This window comes from Vulpes vulpes, chromosome 1, assembly GCF_048418805.1.
Source record: "Vulpes vulpes isolate BD-2025 chromosome 1, VulVul3, whole genome shotgun sequence".
Lineage (NCBI taxonomy): Eukaryota > Metazoa > Chordata > Mammalia > Carnivora > Canidae > Vulpes > Vulpes vulpes.
The window spans coordinates 186,644,017-186,668,268 of record NC_132780.1 but is presented as its reverse complement, the minus strand read 5'-3'; positions in this window follow the sequence as shown (position 1 = coordinate 186,668,268).

Below are 24,252 nucleotides of genomic sequence, written 5' to 3'. Positions count from 1 at the left end.
CATCACTTGCCATCAGGGAAATACAAATCAAAACCACAATGAGATACCACCTTACACCAGTGAGAATGGAGAAAATTAACAAGGCAGGAAACCACAAATGTTGGAGAGGACGTGGAGAAAGGGGAACCCTCTTGCACTGTTGGTGGGAATGTGAACTGGTGCAGCCACTCTGGAAAACTGTGTGGAGGTTCCTCAAAGAGTTAAAAATAGACCTGCCCTACGACCCAGCAATTGCACTGCTGGGATTTACCCCAAAGATACAGATGCAATGAAACGCCGGGACACCTGCACCCCAATGTTTCTAGCAGCAATGTCCACAATAGCCAAACTGTGAAAGGAGCCTCGTGTCCATCGAAAGATGAATAGATAAAGAAGATGTGGTTTATGTATACAATGGAATATTACTCAGCCATTAGAAATGACAAATACCCACCATTTGCTTCGATGTGGATAGAACTGGAGGGTATTATGCTGAGTGAAATAAGTCAATTGGAGAAGGACAAACAGTACTGCCTTGTGGTCTCATTCATTTGGGGAACATAAATAATAGTGAAAGGCAATAGAGGGGAAGGGAGAAGAAATGGGTAGGAAATATTAGAGAGGGAGACAGAACATGGAAGACTCCTAACTCTGGGAAATGAACTAGGGGTGGTGGAAGGGGAGGAGGGCGGAGGGTGGGGGTGACTGGGTGCTGGGCACTGAGGTGGGCACTTGATGGGATGAGCACTGGGTGTTATTCTGTATGTTGGCGAATTGAACACCAATAAAAAATAAATTTATTATTAAAAAAGAAAAAAGAAAGCTAAACATAACCTTATTATACAACTCAGCAATCACACACCTAGGTATTTACTCAATTGAGTTGAAAACTTATATCCAAAAAAAAAAAAAAAAAAAAACCTGCACATAAATATTTATAGTAGCATTACTCATAATGACCACAGACCATAGACTGGAAGCCACCAAGCAAGTCTTTCAATAGGTGCATTTATAAACAAACTGTTTACATCAGTACAAAAAACATTATTCAGAAAAAAATAAACTGCAAAGACACGAAAAGGCATGGAGAAAATAAATGCCTATTACTAAATGAAAGAAACCAGTCTGAAAAGGCTGCATAGTATACCATGTATACTGTGTGACAATTCTGGAAAAGGCAGTACTATGGAGGCTAAAAAGAAAAGTGGTGGCCAGGGATTATAAAAGGATGGAGGATAGAATAGGTGAAGCACAGGAATCTTTTAGAGTGGCAGAGTGGTGAAACTATTCTGTATGGTACTGCAATGGTGGACACATGACATTATGCATCTGTCAAAACTTAAAGAACTCAAAAAAAAAACAAAACAAAACAAACAAAAAAAACTTAAAGAACTCCTTGCCAGGAAGGAAGGCAGATTGTGACAAAAGAATCTAATCATATTATAAAGGTATAAAACAACCTCACTGAAGGGGGTAGAGGGAGAGGTTCTGATGCAAGTAACCTGTAAATAAATTAAATCTACAAGACTGAAGGCAAAAAGAATTGCAAATAAGCACTTTACTCTAGTTGATAAAGTTTTTTCTCATGTATAGCACTACTAATTCTGATACTGCTATATGTGTATACTGGAATTTAACAATTAAGTAAATGGATGGTGGATGGTGGGAGACACATTTACCACTATTAAAACAGGAATATAGGCAAGGGGAGGAGGCTAGAATAATCCATGTGGTGATGAGTTAGAGTCTGAAACACCAGTAAGAATTCAATTAATTTAATAGAGGCAGTTATACATAGAAATATTTATACATTTGTGGATATACATGGGTTAGTATACACACACACATAGTTCTTTGCTTATCAGCTGAAAGAACATATCCTTGTAACAAAGAATATGCCTAGTTCCTAGATGAACCAGGGTTTCTTAAGAAATGGCCAATTTATGGTAGAAAACACACAAGATAAGCCTGGAATATCTTGTAGTGACATAAAGTAAGAAACTGCTCAAACATACACAATGATGGGGTAAGTTAAAAGCGACACAGGAGCCAACTGAACAAGTCCTCAACATCCAAAGCTGGAACAACTTGAACAAAAATTAATAAAGTAGTATTGGATTATAACCTAAATTATTTTAAAAACTGTAAGTCCATACTAACACAAATAATTGAATAAATCAATAAATGGAGGAGAAGAGATAAATCTCCCATGCAAAAGAATTCCAAATAAATTATGTAGATATGTCACTTAAACAAGAAGGAGCATAACTCCTTCAGTGTGGGCTGCACACAGTGACTTCTTTCCAAAGACTATATAGCACGGGAAGGGGAGAAAGGAGACTAACTTTATAGCAGAGAAACCTGATAAACCAGAGATCAGGTTGAACATCAACATCATAAATCATGATGACAGAGTGTCTCCATGATAGGAGGTAATAAAATGAGACCTCTCCTTTGTGATCTTCCTCCTCAGAACTCATAATCCCAGTTGAAACATGGGGAAAAACAGATGCTCAAGAGAGGAATCCTACAATACATATGACTAGTACTCCTCAAAACTGTAAAGATTATCAGAAGAGGGAAATATGAAAAACTATCACAGCCAAGAGGAGCCTAGGGAATCACAATAAGTAAGTGTAATGGGGTAGCCTGGATGGGATGGGATCCTGGAACAGAAAAAGGACATTGAGTAAAAACTGAATGAAATCTGAGGAGCCTGGAGGGGCTCAGTCAGTTAAGTGGCTGGCTCTTGGCTTCAGCTCAGGTCATCATCTCAGAGTTCTGGGATCAATCCCCACATCTGGCTCCACGCTCAGTGGGGGAGTCTGCTTGAGCATTCTCTCTTCTTTTCCCTCTGCCCTTCCTCTGCTCGCTCTCTCTCTCTCTGTCTGAAATAAATAAATAAATCTGAATAAACTATGGGTAATATATTGCTGGGTCAATATTGTAAAATGTATCAATACTGGTTCAATATATCTACATTGGTTCATTAATTGTAATGTAATGATGTATCAATACTGGATCAACACATCAGTATTATAATGATATATTAGGGTTGGTTCATTAACTGCAACAAATGTACCACACTAATACTAAATGTTAATAGGGAAACTGCAGGAAAAAGGGAATTTATGGGAACTTTCCAAACTTTCTACTCAATTTTTCTATAAATCTAAAGCCATTTTTAAAAATAATAGTTATTAATTTTTAAGAGGTCCTTTAAGGCTTTATACACCTCTGGGTGAAATTACTTCCCCATCTATGTGCTAAAGCCTCCACTGGAATTGGTCACTAAATCTATACCTCTGTATTAGTGAAGAAAGCAATTTATGGCACAGAATACTGATCCAAAGAGGGTTCGGCTGGGGGCTGGGCAGTATGACATTCTGAGGGAATGTGGACTGTGGGACACAAGGAAATTAACAAAAATCCCCTACCCCTGGACAAGCAGAGCAGGACTAACTCCATTTTGTGCTACACCCGCCATCTCATGTATAACCCCCACATGACCTGCTTATTGCTTAAGGCACTCCCCCACCCTAGTCAAGCCGCTGAGCACACCCTTACCGGAAACCGGCTCATATAGCAATAGGGAACCCCTAACCGCCAAAGAATGTAAACCCCACCTTTTGCCCACCAAACATGCACGCCAATTCTGACCAGAGTGATAGGCTAGTTCAAATGGTCACTATAGGGTAAATTGTAATTCAACTGGCCACCTGCGTGGGGGCCGACATGACTATGCAACTTTCTGTGTGTGTTACAACCTCATTGGCCACTGGCCCCTATAAAACTGCTACACCTCTTAACCCCGGGGTCCAAGTCCCTACTCTGCTGTGTTGGGTACACTTGGACCCAAGCTCAAGCTTGCAAATAAAACCCTCATGCACTTGCATCAGTGTCAGCTCCTTGGTGGTTTCTCGGATTCGCAATCTTGGCCACAACAAGGACATCCGGAAGAAAGATGAGAAAAAAAAGTAGGTAAGCTAAATATCTCAAAACTATCCTGGGGTCACAGACACAAGAGAGTTCTCTGCTTTCAAATGTACTTTAAAAAATTAATGAAAGGGGAGAGAGGGTAGCTCAGTCAGTTGAGCATCTGACTCTTGATTTCAACTCAGGTCATGATTTCAGGGTCCTGGGACTGAGCCCCACCTCAGGGTCCACACTCATGGGGAGTCTGCACAAGGATTTCTCTCCCTCTGCTCCTCCTCCACCCCTCTAATAAATCTTTAAAGAAAATCAATAAAAGATTAGGTAATACAAAAAAAATCATTTTGAAAGAGCAAATAGTCTCCTTCCTATGTAACAGCCAGGGGAACCTCATTTGCCAGCTACTTACTGAGCACCTGAGGCCTGCTCACTTTCTCCTTTCCCCCCTCTCCAACCTGATTGAGTGGGAGTCCTTTGTGCTCTCCCTGATACTGTTACCCACTGGCGCCTTTTGTTGCAACTGCCAGTTTTGCAACCTTGCAACAATTAAGTGAAAAATACAAACCTCTGGGGTTACAGTTATTCTGCTTAGCAATAAACTGAGCCAGTTAAGTCAGGAAAATTGAACAAATATGTCTTAGATACTTCAGGCAAACATCGTTCCACATTATAGAAGATTCAAAGGCGGATAAAGTACAGCTTGTGCCCTCAAATCCAGCATTTAATGAAAGAGATGAGTTGACCTCAAAAAAGCCTTTGGTTTATAAACCTAAGGAAGTACAAAAATTAACCTTATTAATAGAAATGAACACTTTTAGCAGGACTAGTTCTGGAAGGAAGGTATTTTGAGTGCCCTGGATTTCAAGCTTCAAATAACATAGTTGGGCTAAAACTATAGACATGGGAATTTTGCCAGATATCTTATTTACCCCGCCAAATCTACTTTCCACCTTTTTTCACCCTGCTGTCTGCTCTAGGAGCCTGATCTGTGCGGATGAATATAAATCATGGAACCATTTGGCTTCACCTTGGGTTCTGCCAACAGGAGACTGGAGGGAGGTAAGAAAGTGATGTCAAACTGTTTACTCCCTAGGTTCCCTCCCTGTGAGGTTGCCTCAGAATGCCCATGCCTTGCACAGGTTACCACTAGTGTATCTATCCCCTTCTTTCTTTCTGGATTCCAGTATCCTCTCCCACCTCTGTCTCTTCAGACTTAGGGCGGGTTACAGTGACACTTATACTAGCCCTACACCACCCCTTGAGCTTCCCCTAGACTCCACTCACACTTATATGAGTTCTTTCATAAGTAAACTCTCCTTGAATTATCCTAATTTGAGTATGCCTTTGATTTTCTCTTGGGATTCTGAATGAATCAAGAGTCCCTGAACAAATAAACTTTCCCCCAAAAGGGGAAAATGCAGAAAAGAATCACCAGAGAAAAGATCACTTGGGAACTTTCTATAACTCAAGAGGAAAAAGAAGCCACAACAAAGGAAACTAATTGTGAGAGATACCTAGAAAGTAAAAAATTACATCAAATGCTGTGTAAACTTAGGCCAGCCCCCATCCTACTCACTCACTGCAAGAGATACAGTGAAAGAAAAAAAATGAGTGAAGATAAAGATGGCTATTTTGAGACCTGATGCCTAGGGCTACATCTTTCCAAATCAAACCTACTCTAATTTTTCTTACATTAGTGCTAGGCAGAGACTTAGTAGCTAGTGTGCCCCTCTCATCATCAGCCACCAGCCACTGCCAGTCACCACCCACACACCAGGCACACCAGTCAACCATTCTCAGTCTTGCCATCCTATCTTCTATAGTGACCCAGACTTTGCTGGCGGATTGAAGGGCTTAGTCCCCAGCTGCTCAGAGTCCTGACAGCTGAAAATCCTCAGCAGACAGCCCTCTGTGGAATTTTCTATGCAATCATTATTACTGAAAGATTGCTAGACCAGTTAGAGAATGCTTCAGTGTTCTGTGAGATGGTTCTGTCTATGAATTGATTTTTCCGTCTAAGTGCATGGGATTTGGTGAGTAGAAGTTGATGCCCAAAATTTGCATCAGAACACAGATTTCCCAGTTGATTGCTAAATCATACAACAGGATTCAGGGCTTTCATTGCTTTATGTTGTGTAACTAGAAATGTAAAATGATTCACTTTCACAATATCTGAACTCATTCTATATCTTCATAAGAGAAGCATTTCTATTTCTAATACCAGATAATTTCTGCACCTGCTAAAGACCAAATAACCCTAAAAATTGTCCCTATTTTTTCAGGATAAACACTGTTCTAATGACGACACATGTAAAAATGTTGGCTTATGTGACACTGATATGTCACTGAATGATATCAGACAAAAAGTAATCAAGAAGTTTTAAAAGTCTTTAATTTATATATTTACCCTTAAATAACTCATAGATGATTTAACCTGAAACTCATGATCATTTATTAAGTACTCACTCTAGCCAGGGAGCATCCAGGCATTTCATATTCATTCATGCATTCATTTAAAAATAGTTAATACTTCTTAATCTTCATTTTAAAAAAACCTTTGTTATTAATTTTCCACTTTATTTTTTTGTACTCTCAGTAAATATTTACTGACCACCTATTCTATGTAAGGCTCTGTGCTAGGAACTGGGTTCTGTAAGGTGAACAAAACACACAAAATCCCTGTACATCTGGAACTTATGAAAGTAACCAACAGTATTAAATATCACACAGTTAAGTGTATAACTGTGATAAGTGATATGAAGGAAAAGTATATCTTGCTGAGAGATGAAGAAAATAAGGGTCTGAGAGATTAAGCGATGTTCTGGCATCCTGCCTCAGTGCACAATCTGCCGCATAGCATTATGATTGTAGCTGGCCTTTCCCAAGCAGCCCCGCCCTCACCAGCAGCAGCCTGCTGCCCCCTCCATGGGAGGACACCTACCCAGAGTTGCTCTGCAAAGACCAGGACCCAAGTTTATCAGCCTTACTTCTGGAGCATAGTCAATTGGAGGAAGTGTCACATAACCCTTAAGGCAACATATCTGGCACCAGGACAATAATCTAAGTCACAATGGTTTGGAGCTTATCTTAAAACAGCCCTGTCATACTGAAAATCCTGAGCACATTAGATTAACCCTTTCAAAGCAATCTTCACTTTATGGCTTACAATTACAGTACTCTGTGTCCACGAACTGATTCCTCTTTGTAGCCACACCTAGAAGCACTTATCTAACTTAATCTGTTGAGAGAAAGAGAAAGAGAAAGAGAAAAGAGGGAGGAAATGCCAAATATTCCCACAATTATAGGCAAACATCAGGAAAAAATTTTAGTATGACAACAGGGAAGGTAATTTTCAGGAAAAAATAAGCAAAAATCAAATAATATCAATATTTCTATTCTGAAACAGCTATAAACCTAGTTAGGATGTAACTAACATGCAATAGGTACCATGAATACTAATTATATATACACACAGAGATAGTCCTTCATTGTACCTCAACATTTTGCAACTGGTGGTGTGAAAAATGTTGTAATAATCGGGTTGATTTTGTAAATGTTCCAACATTCTCAAAAATAAAACATGCATTCCCCCATTTTCAACTTCGCCAGGTAAATTACATATCTTATTTAATATGAATGTTTAGGCTAGAAATGATCTTTTCCATGGCAAGTCACTAGTTTGACCATGGCACTAAACAGATAAGATCCATTGAGAGCACACAGACTTTAATGGGCACCTGTTAGGAAGCATTCTGCAATATCCCTGACCTGGCCAACTGAGGATTAGGCAAATCATGACTTCTGGGAGCATGATAATGCACAGTGCATATCATTAGAATATTACAGGGTGTGTTACACTTCTTCCCAAATACATGAAATATTAAATTATAATGAATTCCACAAAGAATAGAAAAAAAATATTAGCATTTCCTCTGAGAGGCCTGGGTCTCTGACTTGTTCATGTGAATGTTCCTAATGTCTAAACTTGTGAATAATAACTTAGGGTGACCTTAAAGACTTAAAAATGAAGACGCTAAACAATTAGCAAGAGTTTCTATCACTTTTATAGAATTTCTTGGTAGCTGCCTGGGGAGGAAGAATAGAGTAATAATCATTAAATTATTTTGACCCATGTTCATTTGAAACTAGAGGTTATAAATCAGGATCAGGCTGTGAAGACTTTGCCATCTGTTCTAATCACTCATGGAAGAATAAAAAATGCAATCATAAGATTGTTACCTTCATGAATAGGAAAGAAAAATGGAATCTTGGTCTATGAAATTTTCTTCTAATAAACTATAATTTGAAATGTGGTATCAATACTATAACTTGTCATAATTTCCTGACTTTTTTTGAGGCTTTACTTATAAACTAGGTTTTAATTTTTATTAGGCACCAGAAAAATTAGGCTTCAGAATTAAAATAAATAATAAGCAAACAAAATCATAACCAAAAAAAATCCCCCATTACATGCTCCATAATCTTAAATGCTCCAAGTATTGATCTGATCAGGTGGGAACCCACCCAACAGCAACTCAGCCCAATAGGCCCCTTAGGCTGCTGTTCCATGGAAACAGATTCCAACCTGAAGACAACACCTCTACGTGGAAAAGGAAATCTCTTTCTTTCCCCCAAGGAAGTCTTTCCTTCCTTAGTTTCTTCCTCGGAAATGCAATGTTGAGGATTCTGAAGCTTCATCTCAGCTTGCAGGGAGAATGCTATAACTAATTGTCACCGTCTCCCTAGGTCATGAAACACCAAGAATGTGACAAATAAGAGTTCTGCCCATTATTCCATTTCTGATCCTTTTCCAAAGTACCTCCTCTGTCCTTTGATGACTTAACCCTCAGAGGTAACACTTTTTTGTCTTAGCTGCTAAGAATCACTTGTGAAAAAAAAAATTATCACTCCTTTGGTCCCTACTCTTGAAGTTTACTTTGGCATTTATACAGGAAAGGGGGAAAAAAAAAAAAACTCTCCTATTAAATGTTATAAGCTTAAAAAGTGGGATAAAATCTAATAATATCTCCTAATTAGGAAAAATGTCAAAAAGCCAAGGAATTCCATCAACTGTTTGAAGTACAGAAAGAGGAGAAATATACATGATCTCTTCATACTTACCTCAATCTTCATAATTTTTCAAAGAAGTTATAATCCTCATTTTACAGTTGAAGAAACAGAAGCTCAGAGATATTAAATAAATTCTTTAATGTTTCAAAGCTAAAGTATGTGCCTAGGTCTATCAGTGCCCAAATTACAGACAGCTGGGTGAGTCACACACAAGATTTGGGGAATATTTCTGGCAATATGATAGCCCATGGAAGCCAATTTATACTAATACTAGTGTAGTTATACAAGTTTCAATAGGGTTTATTTTACTTCTCAAGAACTAATGCTTTCTCCTTAGATCTTTTCATATTCTTCTGTTCACTCTTCACCTGGCTAATTCCTACTGTCCCTTTCTCAGCTTAAAGAGCCTCTCCTCCAGAAAGTCATTCTCAAGTTTCCAAAACCACACCCTTTATAATCCAACAGTCTCTTCTACCATTTTGATAATTGCCTTTTCTGGATTCTTCATTATACTCCTTAAGGGCATATCCACATCTTCTTCATCTTCTCATCTTTAGTACTCAAAACAATGCCAAGCCCGTAATAGACACTCACCATGTACTGAGGGTAATTAAGAAAGGAGGTAACATGTTTTAATCTTGGTATCTGTGCAAAATATTACCAACTCAAACAATAAAGTGGCTAATGATTCCTAAAGACTGGAATGGAATTAATAATGTAATGTGTAGGGGCAGCCTGGGTGGCTCAGAGGTTTGGCGCCGCCTTCAGCCCAGGGCATGATCCTGGAGGATCAAGTCCCACCTCGGGCTCCCTGCATACAGCCTGCTTCTCTCTCTGCCTGTGTCTCTGCCTCTCTCTCTCTCTCTCTGTGTCTCTCATAAATAAATAAATAAAATATTTTTTAAAAAATTAAATAACATAATGAGTATTAGTTAATAATGTAAAGAGTCCCCAAGCCTCTTTTTAGTATGTAAGGCCTTTGCGGGTCCTGTAGTTATTTAAAAGAAGGCCAAGTATTAGTTAAGCTCACAAAACTCTCGAAGAGTTCATTGGTACCATGAGCCCCATAACACAATGAGAGCTAGGTATCAGTATCATCTGCCTAACTCTAAAATGATCCTTTATGAACAAGAAAAGAAGGCCTCTTTTTCTAGCCCCAGATTTCAATTTTTTCTCTGGTTCCAACTCTCTTCCAGCATAAAAAACTACCTTAATACTATGAGGGTTCAGGTGAAAGAAATGTCATCATTGCAATGGGACTGCAAATTCACTCACAACAACCTCCACTACTCAGCAAAAGCACAGTATGTGTTGTTTCCAACTGACATGATCTCCCTCATAGACCCCAGTGTATGGGGGCATAGTCTAATTTCAGTTAATTTACCATCCAATCTAATAAATAAGGCAATACTTTACTAGGTAAAGTATTCACTTTTTGGGTAAAAGTACTCAAGTCTTTTCTCTTATTTACATTTACCACTCCACTCCAAGTTGATATCTGGCATCCATATGGAACATGGTTGACCTGACCATCCTCTAGCACTCTGCTGGTTTCCACTGTTGCTATTTGCAGCTGTAAATGTGTGGCCTTTCTTTCTTGACTTAGCCAGGGTCTGGTGGAATATTACTATTGGCTCAGTATATTAACCAATCACATTTCTAACTTCCGTAAACTTGATGCTTTAACATCTATCCTAAGTGCATATGCCAAAACATCTTGTTCTAGACAACCCAATAATATGCCTGAGTTATCCTGCCTTGACCTTTTGACTACTTGTTGCCCACACTGCGCCCTCTCTAGAGAGGACTCTTCCTCTTGGGGAGTGGGGGTATTCAAACACAAACAAGAAAACCCAGAGTCCATACCCACCACCTTTATTGGGTTCTCACACTCTGGGCCACTATACCCCTGACCTAATTATCCCAGGGCCAGGTCCCAGACAACTAGGCACAGCCCCAAATGCCCCAGAGCCCGCTGAAATTACTCAAACAGCCAATCCCAAGCTTAAATAGCCTATTCCTTCCCACAGAAACCACAACAAAGGTTACTGCCAATAGTTCTCTTCCTCTCTGCCTCCTGCCTCCTGATTAACCTCATTGCTTTCCTGTGTAGCTCCCAATGGCATGCGTGCCCTCCGCCTTAGAAACCGTAACTATCTTTTCAATGGCTAGCCTGTCCTGATCTGTTGGCCTTACTATACCTCAAACCTTGTATTAATATGCTACATTTTAAAATATTCAGCTTCATTTCTCTTGGCTTTCAATGGCTAGAGACAATGCGAAGTCTCTGGTACATCTTCCATGTGGTTCCCCAGGCTTGGGTATTCATTCCACTTTCAGTTTCTAGTGTGAGGTCACCTTGACCCTGCAGGGGTATGAGGTTGCCCAAGACAGATTCTCTGACTTTAAACCTAACTATACACAGGAATTGAGAGAGACAAGAATCCAACTAGATTTGCTGTCTGGCCACACTATTCTGTTAGACTATCACAAATAGGTAGAGGGCACCCTTCATGAAGTCCTCCAACGTTGGTATTCTCTCAAATTTCTAAAAACATCATCTGTACTCTGGCTGACCATATGGAACAGAGAGTTGTCTCCTTTCTCTGTCTCTTTCTCACCACCCCTTAGGTCCAAGAGGAGACCCTTTCCCACATTCTCTTCCTGCTTACTCTTATACCATTCTTTATACCACTCTAAAATTTTATGTTCAAGTTCTCTAAGCCTAGCATGTATGTGTGTGGTGGGGGGGCTTTCTATTTCTTCTCTCTCTCTCTCTCCCCCTCCCATCTTCATCTCCCTCTACCCCCAACCTCTCTCTCTCTCTCTCTCTCCCCCCCACCCAGCCCCCTATATCACTCTTTCAATAACTAATATCTAGCATTCTTGTGTATTGCATCATCCTCTCCGTTATGGACGGGTAAATTTCATGGCTTAGGCTAAAAAGGGAATGGAACAAAAAAAACAAAAACAAAAACAAAAAAGGGGGGAATGGAACAAGAAAATAATTTAAGTAGGAAGTTTAAATTATTCATTTTACATTTGCAAAAATGCTATCTCTTTTACATCAGCTTGGAATTGCCATCTTCAATCTTAACTCTAGTATTTGCCTTAAGATCAAGATCCCCTTTCATCTTCTTCAAGAGCTCCAAGCAGTGAGCATCACTCCCCAGAAATAAAATCCCTTTCCCCTATCTAGTATAAAAGATCACGAAAACCAATGCCCCAAACTACAAAGAACATACATATCAACTAAATGAAAAGTGAAAAGTATTCTATAAAATAGGAGTGTAGGTCACTGGTAAGTGGTTCTATTCATTAGAAAAAGAAATACTAGGCACATGACTGAAACATTACACAATACTATAGCAATTAACTCAGGCCTCAAATTTTTACACAGGGCCTAGAAATCTCACCTAATTCTGACTTACCCTATCCTCAGAAATAATATTAGTATTTCCCCCCGCTTTAAGTGAACCATTAAGATAATTATGGAAGATACTCTCAAAGGCTGGTATGTGGAAGACATTATTTAAAACACATCTCTTGGGCAACCCCAGTGGCGCAGTGGTTTAGCGCCGCTTGCAGCCTGGGGTGTGATCCTGGAGACCTGGGATCGAGTCCCGCATTGGGCTCCCTGCATGGAGCCTGCTTCTCCTTCTGCCTGTGTCTCTGCCTCTCTCTCTCTCTGTCTCTCATGAATAAATAAATAAAATATTAAAAAATAAATAAAAATAAAACACATCTCTTTATTTTCTGACAATCTAGGATACTCTTACCCCTCCCAAATGTATTCAAATCTGTGCTAAGAGCTTTTTCACACATTACAATCCAGCTATCACTTTCATAATTTTTTCTGCTGAGAATTGCCTAGAAATAGATTAGCCAGACTATAGGTGTGAAAACCTAAGAAATGTGAGAAAAGTGAGATTTAATATTAAAGCAATGAAACTTTTATTCTCCATTCTTTGAGAGAGAGAGAGAGAGAGAGTGTGTGTGTGTGTGTGTGTGTGTGTGTTAGTGCATGTGCAAGTGTGCTCCTCTGCGTACATGGGAGTCCCTTTGTGTGGATTCTTATTCTTGCCTGAGATGGTAACAAAATAACAAGTTTTCCAGTTGCATTTAAAAAAAAAAAAAAGGTCCACAATAACACATTTGGATATGCATAGCAAGAAAGGCTATAGTTAAATACCACAAAATGTTAACAAAGTAAGTATATGATGAGAGATAGTTGTTGCCTCCACTTCCCACATCTGCTGTCATGTTATACTAAATCATTTATTTTTTTAAACATTGGTTTGTGAAATTCCAGAATAAAAGCTGCCACTGAAGTCTTCAAATGCTGATTTATGTTATTTATGAGGACGGTCCAGGTAGCGTGACTTAAGGTTGGGGTTGTATTAGCTTTTCAGGATTACTTGCTAAAAGCAGGATATGGAAGTTTATTCCTACTGAATTATAGCAAGGAAGCTGGCAATCTATAATGCAGTTGTGGAGATTCTGAGAGCAGAAATCCTCGTTTTACAGACCTCAGTGTATCTCAAGGCAATGTTTTTCAAACTTCAGATAATGACCCATTATGGGTTCTGAAATCAAGTGAGGGGGTCAGGACTATACTTTTTTAAACAAATAAAATAGAATACAAAATATTAGAACACAGCCCTTTCAACAAAGCCATTGTTTCATGTACACATATATGCATATGTATGTAAATATACGCACACCTATATGTTTATATTTATTTCACGAGTGATAAAGTAAAATATGTTCCTTACTGTATTTTCCATATGTCTTTCCAAAAAAGCTTAGAAAATGTTATTCTAAAATATCTATCACAAGACCCTATACACAGAGAGTATGGCACAGTGAGAACTCAGGCACATGCCCACACATACACGTGCTCAACTAATGGCAACTATTTCTGTCTCCTTACATCTTTCTCTGAGGGGGATGGCATTTTATTAAGAAAGCACTTCCCCGCACCATTTGCTCACAGAAAGATGAGCTTCTGAAAAGCTGGAAACAAGGAGAATGAAATGGCTCCGTGGAATGAAGGGCTGTTGGAGTGCCAGGTCACAACCCAGAAATGGAAGGATCCAAAGAAAACAGGAGAGATGTCAGGGGAAGAACAGCACAGTAGCAGGTAGGGGGTCTGTGAAGAAAGATTACCTAGGGAAAATGAGTGTGTTTAGTGTTCAACTTCAAAATGAGCTTCTTTGTGACTGTGCGCTCAGACATCCTGTTCTGAACTGCCTCAGTGACTTCAAAACCCCCCAATAAAGTCAGCTCCAGACACAGCTTTGAGTAGGCAGTATTTTCAAGTTTAAAGAACTGACTCAGGAATGGATGTGAGACGTCCTCTTCCCAATGTGCTAGAAGGAGTGACTCTTGGATTTCATCATTATGCAAACATTTGCTGAGTGGAAGGGAAAACAGGATGAAGACTAATGGCCCTGACACTCTGTTCTGTCACCCTAGTGAGGATAGCTAATGTCTATGACTCGATCAGCAGTGAAACCCATGAGGTAGCTTTCCTGGCCTCTCACTGCAACTTACTGAGAACCTTTTCAAGATAACATGCTGCACAGATTCAGAACACAGAAACCACAATCTAATACCACACAGACTGCATCTAGCCACCTGCCTCCTTTTCTGCCCAGCCTTGTGACCCATTCTGAACAGAGGAGACTGCCCTGCATACCTACCACCCACTAAAGTGTTGAGTGCTCTCTTTCTGGAATATGGCTCAGAAGCTGGCCTCTTCTTTTAGCAGAGAATGACAATGAAAGAATGACACCTTGTGCATTTGCATGTAGCTAAGCCTCATATTTAATGAGAAACAATAGAATCATAAAATGCTAACTTCGTTTTTACATCTTAATTTATTCATCTACCACGTAAAAGGACATGAATAACAAACTTCAAATTATTCAGAAACTTCATTTTCACCAGCTGCCACCTTTTCCTCCTACCTTCCCCTCCACTTAACCCCACAAACTCTACTAGTTAGGGGCAGCAAAACAGAAATGAGTTGGTCTCATCTCCTTTTATAGCCAATATCATCCTGTGAAGAAAATTGGGGAAAGCTGCAAAATGATTATAAGAAATGATTAAATGAAAATGTGGGAGGAAAAAAAAAAAAAGGACTTAAAAGGTCAAACTGAAATCCATTCTAGAATAATCAGGAATTTGAAGTGACTTTCCCAGGTGGAAAAGTACACTAAAGGAAATTTAGATGTGAGTAAATCCAAGTACACTTGTTTGTACGCCTGCAAGTGAAAGGCACTGCAGTGTGCAAAAATTGTGTTAAGTGTAGCTCTGAACAGAACAGTTTCCATACCCAAGGTGCACACAGAATAGCCGATGGCATGAGACAGGACATGAAAAGATAACAAACAATATTTAAAAACAATGAACAAAGCTTCTTTTAGATAATAAACATCACAGAAGTTGAGAAAGTGGGAAATCAGAAAGTGATCTAATCTGATCAGTGAAACATAAAGACAAATTTCAAATGTTCTGAGATGCCACCTAGCTTGTTCACAGACACCAGCCACCACCATATATGGGGCACACTGTCATCAGGACACTCTAGTGACAGCTCAGAAGTATCCCTCTAAATCTCCCATCCCTGAACTGGTACACACCACTTGAAACTGTTATGGGATTCCATATCAACAATGAGAGAAGGCAAAGAGTAAGTCAAGGGAGGAACAGCATTTCTCAGAAGGATCTGAGAATTAAACCTGAACTATCCTGTGAAAGAGAGGTTGGATGAGGGGTTGAGAGCAGAAAACAGACTCAGAGGAGAAAGTTGACGCTAGATTCTGAGTTACAGAGGGGAGTAGAGCTGCTGGCAGGAAAAGAAATAGCTGTGTTGCCCCATGGTCCCCACTGCCTTAGTTCACTTTACAAAACCCGCATTCCCTGGGGATGGGAGAGGGGGGATGGCAGCTTCATGCTGTAGGGAAAAGCCATGGACCTCAGAGACAGAAATGGTCTTGAATTTCTCCTCTGCCACTCACTAAATAGTTATAGCTGGCTCTGCAGTTTCGTAAAGTTCAGAGTCTAATATCTGGGGCTTGCACCACCTTCTTTCATTGTTGCTTCCCCCACTACTCTCTTAATTGTGCTCTCTCTCTGCTACACTGCTTCACCATCCACTAACTTGCTTTCATCAAAGATACTTCTTTGGTGTCTTTCATGTCCCCTCCCAGGGAAGGCTGAATTTTGGAAGCAGAACCCCAGAGTCAAAGAAAGTGAGGGAAGAAGTGGATCTTAATGATCATCTGGTCCAACAACTGTAGTCTACAGGCAAGGAACCTGAGGCTCTAAGAGCCTTGCGAGAAGTCACCAAGTATAGAGCTGCAGGTGCTCAATCCAGGGCTCTTGCCACTGTATCACACTCCTGCCAGATTTCAGGTGAATCATGTTAACAGAATTAGACCCAAACTTGGGGCACAACTGAAAGACAAACTCCAAATCCAAAAGGACAGCTGGGTCATTTCTAAGGCAGATGCTCATTCTGAAAACAAAGTGTTGATTCTGACACTGTAGAATGCTCGGGGGTTTGCATCTACACTGGGAAGCAGAAAGTGTGGAGCACATCCTTCACCACAATAAATGGGCACAGAGCGCCATCTGCTGGATGTCTGGACTTTAGGCTACCTGCCACAATTCTGAAAGATGCTTTAAACAGCTCATTTTTTTAAAATTACTATTATTGAAGTATAATTGACATAAAATGGTATGTTCGTTTCAAGTGTACAACACATTGATTTGACAATTCTATACATTACTCAGTGCCCACCATGATTGACTATATCCCCTGTGCTGCACTTTTCATCTCTCTGACATTTTCTAACTAGACTTTTGTACCTCTTAATCCCCTTCATCTATTTCACCCACTTTCCCCACTCACCTCGCCTCTGGCAACTCCACTTTGTCTTTTGTATGTAAGAGTCTATTTGGTTTTCCTGATTGTTCATTTCCTTTATTTTTAGATTCCACATGTAAGTGAAATCATATAGTATTTGTCCTTCTCTGACTTCTTTTACTTAAAGCAGTTCATTTCTTATTGGCCACAACCACAAACACAAAGAAATACTTATTTCCTCTTTTAAAAAATGTACACTGATTTCTTTTCCCCCTTAATATATCATAGAGATCTTTGTTAATAAAATGGATTGAGTGTATGTTTTAAATCTAACCTTCTAAAAAATTGTATTATGAAACCTTCCAAGCATACACAAAAGAAGAGAGAATGGTACAACAATTTCCCATATACCTTTCCCTCATATTTAAAAATTGTCACAATTTTGCCACATTTGCTTCTCTTTTATCTTTTGATCTTTGCTGAAGTAATTAAGGCAAATATCAAGTATTCGAACCTTAGCATTTTTTTTAAGATTTTATTTACTTACTTGACAGAGAGAGAGAAAAAGTACAAGAGCAAGAGCACAGGCAAGCCAAAGGAGAGGGAGACGCAGAGCCCCAGCTGAGCAAAGAGCCGGATGTGGGGCTCAATCCCAGGACTCCCGGATCATGACCCGAGCTGAAGGCAGACGCTTAACCAACTGAGCTACCCAGGTGCCCCCAAACTTCAGTATTGATCTCTTTTAAAAATGAGACATTTTTTTCTCCTAAACACAGTATCACTATTACATCTGACAAAATTATTAGTAACCCTTTATTATTTGCTAATGTCCAATCCACAGATTTCCCTGGTGGTCTAAAAAAAGTGTACCACTGATTTGTTCTAATTAAAATCACAACAAGGATATGGTCCAATTAAATACATTTAAAATCTGAGTTCAGGGGATCCCTGGGTGGCTCAGCGGTTTAGCGCCTGCCTTTGGCCCAGGGCGCGATCCTGGAGTCCCGGGATCGAGTTCCACGTCGGGCTCCCTGCATGGAGCCTGCTTCTCCCTCTGCCTGTGTCTCTGCCTCTCTGTCTCTATCGAATAAATAAATAAATAAATCTTTAAAAAAAATAAAAATAAAAAATAAATAAAATCTGAGCTCATATACATCTAAAAAAAGAGAGGGAAAGTCTGCCGCTCCTAGAAAGAAGGAAAGAAGAAAAGGAGGGAGGGAGGAAAGGAAAGAAGGAAGGATGGATGAAGGCAATGAGAGAGAGAAGGAGGGAAGGAACCAACCATTTCTTAGTAGACTACATTAACTAAGCCACAAACTCCTTACTTTGAAAATGGGCAACTAAAGGAAAGAATTAAATACATACCCTGCCTTTCATGAATGAACTGTACTTCAGTGTAAATGGAGCTTTATTTGATAAAAGACATTCTTCTTTACAGAAGAGTACCATCTAATAAAGGTGGAAGAAATGACAGAGTGAAAAAATTCCATTTTGGGTTGCCTGGGTGGCTCAGTGGTTGAGCATCTGCCTTTGGCTCAGGTAGTGATCCTGGGGTCTTGGGATTGAGTCCCACAGCAGGCTCCCCACAGGGAGCCTGCTTCTCCCTCTGCCTGTGTCTCTGCCTCCCTCTATGTGTCTCTCATGAGTAAATAAAATCTTGGAAAAAAAGAAAGGAAATCTCCATTTTACCATGAGAGAAAAGTTGATAGGGAATTTGACTGAAGACTGATCAGGCTATCGTCCCCTACTCCTACTCAGCAAAAGGACTATCACGAAAGGTTTGTTTACCTGGGTTGCTTTTTAAGCATTTAGTCTGCTCATTGTCTGTCTTTTTCAGTTTTATACTTAGACCTCTATTTCTTATTTTACATTATACAGTATCTAACAACCCCCCCCCCATAAATTATTCTTCTTCCTATTTTTCTCCCCATTTCTATCTCCTGATTTGGTTAATTATCATTTTCTTTCTTCTGAAGAATATCTTGATAGCTTTAAGTAAAATGTCTATTTTTTTTAAGGCAAGATTTACTGAATTCAGCTGAGACCAGGAAATTGTCTTACTTATACTTTTTCCATCTTCTTCCCAATGGGTATATGTTGTCCTCTATTTGGCTAAGGTTTTAAATTTTATAATGGAAAATTTAAAATACATCCAAAAAAAAAAAAAAACTAGATTAATGAACCTCATATACCCATCCCCCAACTTCAACTATTACTGACAAACCCATGGCTGCCCTTGTTTCATCTGTTTCCACCTATACCCACTTACCCCCACCCCTCACAGCAAGACACTGGCTTAATCCAGATCTCAGACCATTTCATTTCTTTGGCTAAATTATTACTCACTGATGGCACACCACACATGCTTCTCCTCTCCAGCCAGCAGGGGCTCCAGCATGGTGGACTCCAGTGGTTATCCTCTCTGCAGGGAGGGGGTCATAGAGATAGTGAGAAGGCATTCTACCTCTGTGAAATTCTGTTTCATTTCTAAGTTGCCTACACCCTGCTTTCTGCCTTTTGTCAAACTGAGGATTATTAATGGGATTATCTAGAATTTTGGTCATCTTTTTCCCTATGATGGTTGCGAGAAAGAGGAGTTGGAAGCTGCATGGAAATTTGCTAATTCTCAGAAAACTTGGTCCTACTCTTTCACAGCCACCAGCCTTTTCCTCCCCTTGATTGCTATTGGTAGGATTTCCAGAAAAATACAGTATAATTATTTTCCCAAATATTGGGGAAATTTTTTTAAATAAAAAATTTTTTTATCATTTTATCATTTACCTGACATTCAAATTTAATGGGGCATCCTATATCATTGTTTGCTAAATCTAAAAATCTTAGCTACTAGAGCAATTCGCTGGCTTCACCTTCAGTGTGTTTGCTTGGTTGGTGGGTTGATATATCCACGTATTATTTCAACTGCTGGGTTTGCTGGCAGGAAGGTTTCAAGGTCAGGCTTTACTCTGCCATCTTACATTGGAGACTCTAACATTTCATTAAACATTAAAATGATTCATTCAATTTGAATATGTTTAATTTTATGTCATGTTTAATACATCAAATACACTTAGGAAAAGCATATGCATGACTTTTGAGTTTGTGTTTCTCTTTGCTAGAAATGTAATCAACATTTAGGTATATTAAAAAAAAAAAAGCAAAATAAATAATGTCCCATCTTGTGGCCAGTGCACCAGGCACATTTTGAATGGTATTTTTTATGGATTTTGTTTCCATTTTTAAAAAATATTTAAAATATTTTTAAATATAAACATATTCGATAGAGAGAGCACAAGCAGGGAGAGTGGCAGGCAGAAGGAGAAGCAGACTCCCCACTGAGCAGGGAGCCAATGCAGGGCCGATCCCAGATGGACCCAGGCATCACGACCTATGCCAAAGGCAGACGCTTCACCAACTGAGCCACCCAGGCACCTTTTGTTTCCATTTTTATTATTTTTTGACAAAGGTATTCCTAAAGTTCTTCATCACCTCTAAAGTTTCATGTGGTCAAGCAGTTACTTCCCAGGGGTGCCTGTGTGGTGAAGTTGGTTAAACAACTGAGTCTGATTTTGACTCCGGTCAGGATCTCAAAGTGAAATCGAACTCTGCATGGGCTCCATGCTCAGCGCAGAGTCTGCTTGAGATGATCTTTCCCACTCTCTTTCTCTAAAATAAAAAAATCCAAAAAAAAAAAAAGGTTACTTCCCATAGGAAACCCCAATCTGAGCTCTGAAACTTTTCCCTGTCACAGAGAGTGGGATTTTGATCAATAACTAATCATAGAGAAGCGACAAACTCGTATTTGGGGTTGTTTGTCTAAAGGTACAAGGACTGCTAAGGAACAAACAAACAAGTCCCTTTTAGGTTTTTTTGTTTTGTTTTGTTTTTGTTTTTTTTAAAGATTTTATTTATTTATTTTTCCATGAGAGACACAGAGAGATGCACAGAGAAAGGCAGAGACACAGGCAGAGGGAAAAGCAGGCTCCCTGCAAGGGAGCCCGATGCGGGACTCGATCCCGGGTCTCCAGGATCACGCCTTGGGCCAAACGCGGACGCCAAACTGCTGAGCCCCCCAGGGATCCCCAACAAGTCCCCTTTTGGTGTTGTGCACGCTATTTGCTGAATGACGGGCTGAACACAAGACCACAGAATCTAGTTTGTCCACACAGCCGAGAGATATATTACAATGATTTCTAAGAGGGTCAGGGAATCCGCTTTGACGTCCCGCAGCCAGAAGCAACGCAACGGGTCTCACCCACAGACGCAGCCACTGCAGCAGAAACCCCACTGCTCCCACCACTTGCCTTGAGTTACCCACCAAGCTTCGATCTCGACCTCTCTCTGAAGGCTTCCACGAGTCCCCAGCAATGGCTCTGTGCCAGTCTGGGGGAGGCGGTCACGGAGGGGACGTGCCTCGAGTCGACCTGCAAGCCGGACCACAGTAATAAACAGGAAGCCCCTCGCCTCCCCCTGCCCGGTCCTGGAGTGTCCGTTCTGCCCGCCATTTTCACAGTAGAAATTATTTTCAAGGACCGGGCCTGGGGGCAGCAATGTGACGCTGCGACCATCTAGACGGTATAAGGCAACTGAATCTTGTGACGGCCGCTGGGTAAACGTTTAAGACTCTGGTGGGCGGGTGTGGAGCGACAGAGGCCAAGCCTCCCGCATAAGTGCCCTGGCTTGTGAGAGCTGTCACCTACCTTCTGGAGTGCTCACTCGCTCGCTCTCTTCGGCCCCCTCCCTGCCCTCCGTGCCAGGCGCCGCCAACTTTCAGTTTTCACCGGGGAAACTCCCAAGCTTACGAGACAAAAACGCCCCCAAACCGGCGGGAAAAGCAAATCCTCGCCCGCTCCTTTCAAATCTCGCACACCTTTGACCCCTTTTCAAATCTCGCGCAGGCGCATTAGCTGGGCGGAAGTTACTCACGCGCATGCCAGAGCGGGGGATGCTGGGAAGCGTCGTCGTTCAGTGGCGCCTCGCGAAGCTGAAGTAGCGCCAAGCGGAGAGCCGCCCAAATGGTTAGTGTATTCGAACGCTTTGAGGGGGCGTGAGCGGCGGTTATTTACCGCCATTGCTCGTTCAGCGTCCGTCGGCCCTTTTGTCTTCCCTAACGGAAGCACGTTTTGCTCGACTGTATACCCTTCTCCCCATGCCAAGCGCGTGATTCAGCAGAACTTGTCTTTAGCTGCAAGGATGCCTCTGAGCCGATCGTGGTACCCCTTTTGCTAATTATTGACTCAAGAACCCAGATGTATTTCAAAAGCTGATAGTATTCTAGAAATTGCTAGAAGTCGCGGATGAGCCTTTAAACTGAGCTGACGGGGAATTGGACCCACCGAAGAATTTGTCTTCCTTTGGGCGCTGATTGTTGTTCTCCCTTTCCTGCTGTGCGAACCGGAAGGCCTTACTATTAACAGAAACCTCACAAGCAAGAAGACCCTAAGGACAAAGCCAGAGGGGAAAGAGCAGAGAAAACTGCCAGGAGATGCAGTCAGGCCTAATCAGTATGCAAAGCCTGCCTCTGAGTTGCAGAATCTGAACGATCAAAAATGTCCTTAGTGTTTTTGCTTTGCTGTAGGGGTTTGCTTTGCCTTAGGGTTTCTGTTAGATTTAGGCAAAGCATCTTACCAGATATAATTTCTCCTACATTTCTCCCGTGTGTGCTCTGGGTGGCTTCCCCTTCAGGTGGGCCCCCCACGAGGAACTCCACAGGATTGGCTGCAGTCTGGGAAAGCTTGTCTGCAGGCTGCTCCCAGTCTCAGGAAGCTCGTACACACCCCCACCGTTTCTAACCTCCTAGACAAAAGCAGTAGTTCAGTCCACAGGTGGCCATAGACTGCCTCCAGCCCTTTGTTCTCCTCCTGGCACTATTTTCCTGGTTGCCTGGAAGAATGGCAACCCCGCCTTGTGAAGTTCTTTTACCTGCAACTTCTGAAGAGACCTGGTGAGATAGATTCACAGTCTAGTTGGTCAAGGCGGGGGACTCACAGCTAGGTTGTCTCCGTTTATAACCAAATTAGGTCTACATTTACATAAGTTCATTTTAGTTTCTTAACAGCCATACTATTCCTGCAACTACTACTATTACCACTACTACTGATAGTAATAATCCCTGGGATACACAGAGCCCACGATTACCTGTGCAGATGATAAATAAGAGCTGAACAATGGCAGAGTCACATAAGTGGTTTTGAAATGGTATCCCTCAGCCACATCAAAACCAAAGGTAAATAATTTCAGAACTAGTGGAAAATACGGGGGAGATGGGGGAGATGGCTTCTCTTATCCTGAAGTGATGATTTAACAACCCACCTGACTTGCCAAGTTTTGGGTACATGCCCAACCCCGGTAAACAAGCTGTCAGAGTACCTTCTTGTCTAGGTGGAAGGCAAAACTCCTTTTCTACAACTTTATAGAGTCTGGAGAAAGTTCCCAGAATAACTCTCATTCATCCAAGAGTCAGAGCTGCCCAAAGCCTTACTTGGATCTTCCTTGTACTGCCTAACCCGTTAACTGACCTCCAGCCTTCTTATCATGCCCTCTGATGCACCCACACAAGTAGCCAATTCCTGAACTGTTTTGACAGTCACATTCATCAGCCTCACTCATCTTCCCTGACTATAAAGCCCTGTTTCAGATCACTCATCAAGAAGGTCTTGTTAATAATTCATTAATTCAGCAAAACTGTTGAACAATTACCTTGTGCTTAACAGTGTTTCAGGTATCTGAGTTAAAATGAAACAGCATAGAACCTGGCCTGATGAAGCATAGTGCAGAACAATAATTAAAAGACAATTACAATGCAAGGTCAAAAGCATCTAATCTTGTCTACAAATAGCTTTCTGTTATTTTTAGAATAAAAGGAATACCATTTAACCTAACAGATAAGGCCTCGCATACTCAGATCCCAGTGTCTCTCCAGCAGCAATCCATACCAAGGCCACCCTGCCATTATTTCAACATTTCAGCCTTAAATGTGTTCCACATTGGTACTGCTATCCCCCAACCACGGGAACTTTGCACATAAACCTGAGACCCTCTTCACTCTTCTTTCTGCCTAGTTAACCCTTAAGCTTCCTTTAGAGCTCAACTGAGGGTCGCTTCTTTAAGGAGGACTTCTTTGCACCCTCTTAATTTTGCTTGAGTAATATGTATTTGAGTGACTAATTGTCTCTTCCACTAAAGTGTAAGGTCCAGGGATTAAATTTGTTTTTTCTGACATCATGTTCCTCATATTTAACACCATTGCATGACACAAAGTATAGACAATTGATAAATACATGTTGAGTAAGTAAATTAATAGAGGATAGCTGATTTCCAAGTTGAAATCTGAAGGACAATAGAATTTAGTAACGAGAGAGTTTGGACATCCCTTCACAGGGGCACTGTCTTTGAGC